Source organism: Trichechus manatus, unplaced genomic scaffold (assembly GCF_000243295.1).
Source record: "Trichechus manatus latirostris isolate Lorelei unplaced genomic scaffold, TriManLat1.0 scaffold00122, whole genome shotgun sequence".
Taxonomy (NCBI): Eukaryota; Metazoa; Chordata; class Mammalia; order Sirenia; family Trichechidae; genus Trichechus; species Trichechus manatus.
The window spans coordinates 3,718,504-3,727,121 of record NW_004444058.1 but is presented as its reverse complement, the minus strand read 5'-3'; the positions used below and the strand labels follow the sequence as shown (position 1 = coordinate 3,727,121).

Genomic DNA, 8,618 nt, shown 5'->3' with positions numbered 1-8,618 from the left:
ATCTCTTCATTTGATGTTTTAGGGTTTCAGGATTGTTGTATTCTCTGTTCGGCTTAGTTTTTCGGATCTTTGCTGTGGAGGGATGGCGTGGTGCTTCTGCCTAGAGCACCATTTTGCCAGAACTCTCGAGGATAAAATATTTTTATCGCATAGCAATTTGCCTACATTTTTAAATAAACTATCTTTTTAGAGTAGTTTCAGATTTACAGAAAAATTAATACAGAGAGTTCCCGTATACTCAACCCCACACCCAGTTAGCATCTTACATTAGTGTGGTGGCGTGGTAGTAGCTGCCATGATGTTGACTCCAACTCAAGACAACCCCATATGAACAGAACGGAGCATCCAGTCCTGCATCATCATCACAATCTCCACCGTGTTCAAATTCATCGCTGCGGCTATTGTGCCAGTCCATCTCACCAAGTGTCCCTTGCCTTCGATGTCCCTCTACTTCACCAAACACAAGGTCATCCTCCAGTGATTGATCCCTCCTAATGATGATTAGTGAGGTACATGTGTCACAATTTACCAATATTGATAATTAAAATGCTTCATTCATTTGAACAGAACAAAGTGATACTGCGTGGTTTAGAATCAGAAAAGGTGTGTGTCAGCGTTCTATCTTTTCACCATACTTATTCAATCTGTATGCTGACTAAATGATCCGAGAAGCTGGACTATATGAAGAAGCACTTCTGGGGGCCAGACAATGAACTTTTCAATGCAGGAATGAAGGCAAGAATCCTCCAGGTGGCTCCTTCCTCCTGGTATGGCAGGCTAGTGGCTTTTGTCCCTTAGTGGGCAAGACGGTGTTATCATTTGGGACAAGCTGTAGCTGATTGGGTGAAACCGAGAAGGCTAGAGAGAAGGGGGTGTGAGCCATGGCAAAAGAGAAAAGACGGAAATCTGCAAGACGACCATCCAAGGGCCCCTTGAATGTGACCTGAAGGCAGATGTGGGTGGACTTAGTGGCTGCCAGAACGTCAGTTGACAAGACAGATAAGCAACTGAATACAGTTTTGCTTAGCCTTTGGAAGAATCTAAAACCAGAGTAACAGTATTGCCCTTTGGGTCCTACTGCCCCTTTCGAGGAAGTGCCCCTTTTCCTAGGGGTGGGGCTGAGGTCACCCCTAGGTCAGGGCCCTGCAAGGGTACTGGAGTCCCCATGTAGAGATCACAATACATTGGTCAGGAACAAACAAGCGGCATGCTGGCTCTGGTTGATATCGGAGCCAAGTGTACCCTTGTTATTGGAAACCCTGAGAGGTTTCAAGGACGCCCCCCTTGGCAGTTGATGGGTACGGCAGACAGTCCATGCACGTACAGTGGGTACTGCTGACCCTGCAGGTAGGACGCCGTTCCCCTAAACCTTACCAAGTTTATATTTCCCCAAACCGGAATACCTTCTAGGGATTGATGTCCTCATTGGCCTGACTTTGACTACGTCTTTGTATAAATTACTACTATGAGTGAGGGTGGTAAAGATAGTCTTGAGGGGGAATGTGGCATGGAAACCAGTGACCCTGCCGCCACCACAAAGAGTGTAGACATCAAGCAATATAAGTTTCCCGGAGGACGTAAGGAGATTAGTAAAACTATTCTGGAATTAAAAAGAGTGGGTATCCTCCGGGAAGCCCACAGTGCTTTTAATACCATGTGTGATCTGTGAAGAAACCAGATAGGTCTCGGCATATGACCGTGGGCCATAGGGAACTGAGCAAAGTGATCCCTCTTATACATGCTGCAGTCCCGAACATAACTTCCTTATTAGAAACTCTTAGTAGGGCCCTGGGCACATAGCATGCTACGTTAGATCTGGCCAATACACTTTTTAGTATTCCTCTAGTCCCGCTCACACAGGACCAGTTTGACTTCACCTAGGGGTGGAGCAACAATGAATATTTCAAGTGCTCCCCCAAGGATATTTACATAGTCCCACTGTTTGCCATAGTATGGTAGCTAGAGATCTGACTCTTTTTCCCTTTCCCGCTACTGTCCGTTGGTTTCATTACACTGATGGCATCATGTTAACTGCTGAAGATATTTCTCTGTTACAGGAGTGTCTAGACACCCTAATCATCACTTGCAGGGAAGAGGATGGGCTGTGAATCCCCACAAGGTGCAGGAGCTGGGAGCATCCGTAAGATTCCTAGGGGTCGTCTGGTCTGGTAAGACCCATGTGTTGCCTGAAGCCAAAATTGATATAGGATGCAAACTTATCCCACCCCTAGCATGCCAAAGGAAGTGCAGGCCTTCATGTGTCTTTTGGAGTATTGGGGAGTGTTTATTCCCCATTTGGCCCAGTATTTGACACCACTGTATCGACTGGTAAAAAAGGGTGCCTCTTGGGATTGTAGTAATGAACAGCAGCAAGCTTTTGAGAAAGCAAAGGTGTTGGTTGTACAAGTGAAAGCACTGGGCACAATACGGGAATGGTTACCCTTCCAGTTAGACGTGAGTAGCACTGAGAACAGCTTTGGCTGTGCCTTGTGGCAAGAACAGGATATAATTAAAGTCCCCCTAGGTTTTTAGTCGCAACTGTGGATGGGGGCGGAAATTCGATACAGTCACATGGAGAAACAATTGTTAGCAGCCTATGACACTCTCCACCAGGTAGAGCTGTTAACGGGTAGGAGCTGTCACCCTTCCCATAACTTTGCCCATAAATGGGTAGGTCAGCTGGCTGTTTTCCAAACTGTCATCAGCTATCACCCAGATAGCCACGCTGGACAAATGGCATGCATACCTGCAAGAGTGAAGTGCCCTTTCTGCCAGTCCATTCCAAGATTTACAAGCTGTACTTGGTCCAGTGACATATCAAGATGACCCCCCAGCATAGGCTAGTGTGCTGCTGGAGCAGCCTCCCCGCTCCTCCAAGAAAGGGGAAGGCCCGCTGCCAGCAGACGCCCTGGTACACAGCTCTAGCCCAAGGTATGCCACCTCTGTGGATGGCGGTGGCTGTGCAAGCTTCCACTGATACCATTTGATTTGAAACCAGCTCAGGGCAAAGAAATCAATGGGCCGAATTAAGGGCCCCATGGATGGTCATCACCCATGAACCTGGCCCTTAATCCTGTGATGGACAGCTGGGTGGTAGCCTGTGGGCTATATGGAAAGGCCTAAAGAGCAATGGACAATAATGGGTAAAGTCCTGTGGAGGAAGGCCTTGTGGCAGAACATCTGAGATTGCCTCCAAACCACGGATGCTGATCTGTTTTTCATGTAGCAGCCCATTCACACTTTCCCCACCAAGAAACCCAGAAACAGACCCTGTAGCACAAGGTAGAATGGTGCATCCCAAGGGGAAAGCTACCCATTAGATTCACCAGAAAAGTGGACACCAGAGTGTCTCTCTAACCACAGGTATGGCCCACTCTGCATTCTTCCCTTTGGGACTACCAACCTCTTCCTAGAGTGGTCTCACAGCTTCGCTGTAGTCCACAACAAAAGCAGCTGCTAGGTCTGTGGACAGCTCCCCTTCTCAAGCACCAAAGGCATGCCTTGGTGCATGGAGCCTGTGATTAAACAACTGTGAGAGACATGGGGAGTGGAGCATGAAAGCCTCTTTAACTCACTGGGGGCATAACAGGAGAAGGGGGCATAATGTTACCTTTTCCTAGACTCAAACTCTCAGCGGACACCCACATCTTGATAAGAGACCGCAACTCCTCTCGGTTTTGACCACGAGAAGGTGTTTTCAAGCTTTGGGATGATTTAGGTTGGTTGGTACCTAAACAGGATGTACTAGGGAAACCTGCTTCAGTTCGTTTCAAACTTGGGGGTTCCCATGTCTCCCCGCAAGTCCTCCCCAATCTCCCTCCAAGTCCTATGCTCGCATAATGGGCTGGACTTCTGCATCCCTCTGCCAATGGGTGATAGTACCTGATGCCACTGGCTGGTTGCAATATAAACACCCCAACTGGAAAGCAGGAGCTTATCCCGCTCCTAACGGCTCCCAGTGGCTGTGTGGCCACTACCTGTGGCCCTGGTTACCATATAATTAGATAGGGCACTGCACTTTGGGGTTACCCTATGCCACAGGGCCCATCAAGAAAACTTTACCAAAACCACTGAAATACCTCATGGTGAAAGCCAGGTGGGCCAAGCATAGCCTTTTCCACTGGTGTAGCTGTTTTTGCCCCACCCCCCCAGTGGGCTCCATAGGAGTAATAGGACAAATTGAAGCTTTAATTTTACTAAACATGCCCTGAATAAGACCAGAGAAATCTTGTGGCTGTTAACTGCTAAAAACGCCCAAATGAGGAAAGTATTCCTTCAGAACCGAATGGCTCTGGACATTCTGACAGCCGCTCAAAGTAGAATATGTGCCATATACCAGACTACCACCAGAGCATAACTCACCTGTTAGGCCATGTGAAGAAAGAAATAGAGTCCCTGGACACACCTGATGACTGGTCTTCTATGGCTGCCTGGTTTTCCTCTTTTCTTATCGGTGTGGTGTTTTGATGGGTCTTGGATTTTTCCTGGGTGTAGGGATTGCTGTGTTTGTCTATACTAATGGTGTGGTCTGTGCCTCCAATTACAGCAACGCTGTCTGTCCCTACAATGACTCCTCTCCTTGGGGCCCTCAGGGGCTTTGCGGAAGAGGAGGAATGCATCAGATTGTAAGAGCCAGCCTCTGAGGGGTGAACTGAGGGGAAAACAGGCTTTGCAAGGTCGAACATGGCTGCCCTCATGCTTTCCGTTAGTTCACTGCTGTTTTCTAAGCCGTTGTTATGTGACCTTGCTCAGGCAGTCTTATATAACTCTCTGGCTCATGGCTACCTTTGTCCTTGACCACTATAAAACCTCCCCCCACCCCCCTGCTGGGCACGGACATCTGCTTTGGTCCTCCTGCCGTCAGGACTACTGTGTCGTTTTAAGTCTCCCTAATAAAGCTGCTTCGCCGCCACACTGGAGTTGTCCATTTCTTTCTTCAATCTCTCAGCACTCTCCATTTTAAGAGGCAAATTTCAAGTTACTGGTCCATGCCTGGACAGTCAATATGAGTTGGAACTGACTCAACTGCACCTAACAACAACAAAAGCTTATATAAGGAGCCCTGCTGGTACAGCGGTTGAGGGCTTGGCAGTGTGCTTCTGTAAAGATTTATAACCTTGGAAACCCTATGGGCAGTTCTTCTCTGTCCTAAACTTGCTATGAGTCAGAATTGACTCAATGGCAATGAATATGGGTGGGTAGGCTTACTGTATATAAAGGAGCCCTGGTGGTGCAGCAGTTTAGTGCTCAGCTGCTAACCAAAAGCTCAGTGGTTCACTGAAAATAAATGTTGGAGGGGCTGCGGGGAGATCGGAACTCTTATGCACTGCTGGTGGGAATGCAAAATGATACAACCATTTTGGAAAATGATATGGTGCTTCCTCAGAAAGCTAGAAATAGACATCCCATTCGATCCAGCAGTCCCACTCCTAGGAATATATCCTAGAGAAATAAGAGTCATCACTCAAATAGACATATGCACATCTATGTTCATGGCAGCATTGTTTACAATAGAAAAACGATGGAAACAACCTAGATGCCCATCAACAGATGAATGGATAAACTATGGTACATATACACACTGGAGTACTATGCAACGAGAAAGAACAATGAATCTGTGAAGCATCTCATAACATGGATGAAACTGAAGAACATTATGCTGAGTGAAATAAGTCAATCACAAAAGGACAAATATTGTATGAGATCTCTATTGTAAAAACCCATGAAAAAGTTCATACACAAAATGTAACAATCTTTGTTGGTTACCAGGGATGGGAGGGGTGGGGGGGAAATACTAAATAGGCAATAGATAAGTGGTATCGGGTGAAGGGTGAGACAGTACACAATACAGGAGAAACTAGCACAACTTGTACAAGGAAAGCTCATGGAAGCCCCATAGACACATCCAAACTACTTGAGAGACTGAAATGCTGGGTGGAGGGCTGTGGGGACCATGATCTCGGGGAATATCTAGCTCAATTGGCATAACACAGTTTATAAAGACAATGTCTTACATTCTACCTTGGTGAGTAGTGTCTGGGGTCTTAAAAGCCTGTGAGCGGCCATCTAAGATACTCCACTGGTCTCATCCCTTTGGGAGCAAGGGAGAATGAAGAGAACAGGATACAAGGAAAAGATTAGTCCAACAGGGCACGTGGTCTGTGCTCAGTTGCACAGCTGTGGAATGAAGAAATGAGAGGATCTTGGATTCCCTTCCCGCTTCTGAGCAGCTTGGATTGTGGAGATGTATCTAATAATAGAAGGCACAAGTTCAAGGCAGTGGGATGGCCAGAATGGCCTAGGGGTGACTGTTCCTGGTCCCACTCTAGCAAAGGCCAAGGGGCCCCACTGGCAGAAGAGGCTGCTGTCCCCAGATGGCCATCCCGAGCGCTGCAGCTCCAAGCAGGAAACCTCACTGAACAGCTCACATCTTTGTGCAGGTATCCTCAAGGCAGTAGCTCTTCCGGGCCCCGGGGGGAAAAGCAGCAGGACCTGTAGGCTCCACGGGTGGTGTGAGGGACCTTGGAAGCCTCCCTTGCCCTCTCTTTGGCTCTACTGGCCCTGGGGTGTCTAGTTTAGTCACGAGGCACTCTCCCAGAGCCAGGGCCAAGACTGAGGCCCAACTTCACAGGAGGACCCCAGGGCTCCAACAGGGACTCGTCCTGAACCTGGACCCTGGACTCGTGCTCTAGTGCTCTGCATTCTTCTGTGCAAACTCAAGTCCCCAGTCTACCAGACTGCCAGTCATCTCATGGGCCATCAGTCTTTGGCTGATCTTGATTGTCCTCTCTCCTCCGTGAAGTTAGGTGAAGTCTGATGCTATCGTTTCACAGATGCCCAAAGTAAAGCAGCCTCACATGGAGAGGGGTTGGTCTGGGGTCCCCCACATCTTAGGGGCTCTCCTTTCTAAACAAACCCCATGGAAGGGAGTTGAGCCTTGGCCTGGGGGCCAGAACTTTCTTTATCCTCTGGACTCTGACTACTTTGTATCCTTGTCCCTATCTGTCATAATTTGAATTATGTCCCCTGAAAAATGTGTATATCAATTTGGCTGGGCCACATTTCCCAGAATTGTGTGGTTGTCCTCCATTTTGTGATTGTAATTTTATGTTAAAGAGGATTGGGGTGGGATTGTAACACCACCCTTACCCAGGTCACATCCCTGATCCAATGTAAAGGGAGTTTCCCTAGGATGTGGCCTGCACCACCTTTTACCTTACAAGAGAAAAGGAAAGGGAAGCAAGCAGAGAATGGGGGACCTCATACCATCAAGAAAGAAGCACCGGGAGCAGAGCACATCCTGTGGACCCGAGGTTCCTGCGCAGAGAAGCTCCTAGTCCGGGGGAAGACTGATGTTGACGAGGACATTCCTCCAGAGCTGACAGAGAAAGCCTTCCCCTGGAGCTGACACCCTGAATTTGGACTGCTAGCCTACTAGACTGTGAGAAAATAAACTTCTCTTTGTGAAAGCCATCCACTTGTGGTATACCTGTTAGAGCAGCACTAGATGACTAAGACACTAAGCCTTAGTTTCCCAATTGTTCAATGTGGGGTTGCACACAGAATGGTATAAGCGTGCACTCAGTGAGGATATGGGGCCCCACGTGATGGGGGTGGCGTGGGCCACGGCTGGGGTGCCTGTATGGGCTGCCAGCCTCCCTACCACAAGCAGAGGTGGGTGGACACTGTGTGAGGCAGGCAGACCTTGTTTCCATGGTGGTGTGCACACAAGGCAGCACTCAGGCCTGTGGGGATCTGCAGACAGTGCATGTGACCCTAATTCTCTGCATGCACATGTACATCAACTGCTCTGGTCATGTGGTCTGTCCAATGTGGTCTCCACCCCTCCACCACCAGCTCTGTACTCCCCACAGCCCTTCAGGTCCAGGAGTCGCCCCTACAACACTGGGCCGGGTGGGCGTGGTGAACGTGGAGACACAGGGCCTCATGAATGTCCCCCACTGCCCAGCCTGCCCCTGTGTCAGCCACTTTCTGCCCTTGCCTCACCTCTCAGTCTCACTAAGTTTCTCCATGGCCCGGAACTAAGCCCCAAAGTGCTCCTGGGTGCGATTTGGTCGTTCTCGCAGCCTGACTGGAGCAGCTGGATCTTAGCGACCACCTCCAATTCCTGGGCCAGTGACAAGGGCGGGACGCTGAGGGGCTTGGGTGGGGGTTCTGGCAAGTCAGGCACCACGGAGACTGCAGAAGCTGCTCACCGTCTTTCTCTTCTAGAATTTGATCATTCTCCCTGGAAGCAGACCACCTCTGTTCCTCAGAATAAGTCCCCTAGGCCATGACCAACCCCCCTACCCCTCTCATGTCGCACTACCTTGGTGCCCACCAGGGGACAGTGCATGCATATACACACACCAGGACTTGAGCATGGGTTGGGTTCTGGGCAGCAGGGCAGGGGGACCCAGGGCAGAGGCTCAGGTACCTTCTAACCCAACTCTCTGATGACAGATGGAGAGTCTGAAGCCTTGGCAAGGGGAAGGCACTGACTGGCCACTCACATGGTGCCTGACCTTGGAGGGGCTGACTTCACTCATTCTCCCCTCCATGGCCTCTGCCTGTGGGAGGGGCTGCTTCCAGCTCAGGCAGAATCTCAGGCAGCTCTG

General features: G+C 49.3%; 1 long non-coding RNA gene across 2 annotated transcripts in view; it reads right to left on the bottom strand.

The window, feature by feature from the left end:
* Nucleotides 1-8,618, bottom strand: part of LOC111822041 (uncharacterized) — a 23,493-nt gene that overhangs the window by 6,114 nt on the left and 8,761 nt on the right. The gene's annotated exons all lie outside the window — the stretch shown is intronic.